This window comes from Aplysia californica, unplaced genomic scaffold (genome assembly GCF_000002075.1).
Source record: "Aplysia californica isolate F4 #8 unplaced genomic scaffold, AplCal3.0 scaffold00360, whole genome shotgun sequence".
Lineage (NCBI taxonomy): Eukaryota > Metazoa > Mollusca > Gastropoda > Aplysiida > Aplysiidae > Aplysia > Aplysia californica.
This window is the reverse complement of record NW_004797630.1, coordinates 98,704-99,771: the sequence shown is the minus strand read 5'-3', so window position 1 is coordinate 99,771 and position 1,068 is coordinate 98,704. Positions and strand designations below refer to the sequence as shown.

General features: G+C 41.9%; 1 protein-coding gene across 1 annotated transcript in view; it reads left to right on the top strand.

Annotated features, from left to right (window-relative positions):
- The window catches only part of LOC101862517 (cytoplasmic aconitate hydratase), a gene marked incomplete in the record, with an annotated part of 52,072 nt that overhangs the window by 27,321 nt on the left and 23,683 nt on the right, over positions 1–1,068 (top strand).

Genomic DNA, 1,068 nt, shown 5'->3' with positions numbered 1-1,068 from the left:
CCACATCAAATATTTATAGTCCTTGTCTCTCCTTCTTTTCTTTGTACGTTGCTCTCTAGTAACACTTCTTATCTTTGGTGTTTATATGACCTATTTGTGTTACAAGTGCTGTAAAACTCTTATTAAGTGGGTGGTTGGCGGGTGCTCTGGTGTAGCTTGCTTCTTCTTTCCTATCAAACATAGATTTATCGTCCTAATACTCCCCTCTTTCTTTTTTATGTTTGTTACTCTCTTGTAACTCCTCTTATCTTCTGACGCTCATATGACCTTATGCAGTTGCGAGCGCCGAAAAACCTCTACTAAAACAAACTCTTACTAAAACTGAATAAAAAGACAAAATGACAGTCATTGTGCAGATGTGCTTCTCTTTACTCAAACTCTCAAACTTAATTAAGAGTTACGGGAGGCAGCCACTGAATTTGAAATGACTTGTTGGTGTTCAGAAGGGCCTTCACCCATCCCCGTTTCCACTGTATTATCAGCTGGCGTCTGTGGTGTAGTGTTTGGGTGCTTTGTTGTCGCACACAGAAGATGTGGGTTCGATGCCCATGTTGGGAGAATTTTCAGTGAATATCTCCCGTCTTTCTGCTGGGAGGTGGGAGGGTGTATCATCCCTCTCAGTCGAGGTTAGCCTAGATAGACTGGGTCGAAGCAGCCTGCCTACTAAATCATCTAAATAGTGTGGATGGGGGCGTAAAACTGTAATAGTGGGTGGTTGGCGGGTGCTCTGGTGTGGTTTGCTTCTTCTTTCCTATCAAACATCTATCGTCTTTATCTCCCATCCTTCTTTTTTGTGTTTGTGACTCTCTTGTAACACCTTTAATCTTCGGCACTTATATGACCTTATTGTGTTGCAAGTGCCGTAAAACTCGTACTTTAACTAAAAAAAACTTGAAAACTTCTACACTTTTATTGATTATCATCCTTCCCTCTGTATTATCTTGCATTGTTACACGTATACTGTGCTGTTGATCATCAGAATGTGGGTGATTGGAGGGCGCCTCTTGTCTCAGTCTTCCTTCTTTTCTTTCCCTCGATTGTCCCCATCTGTCTGTCTTATTTCCCCCC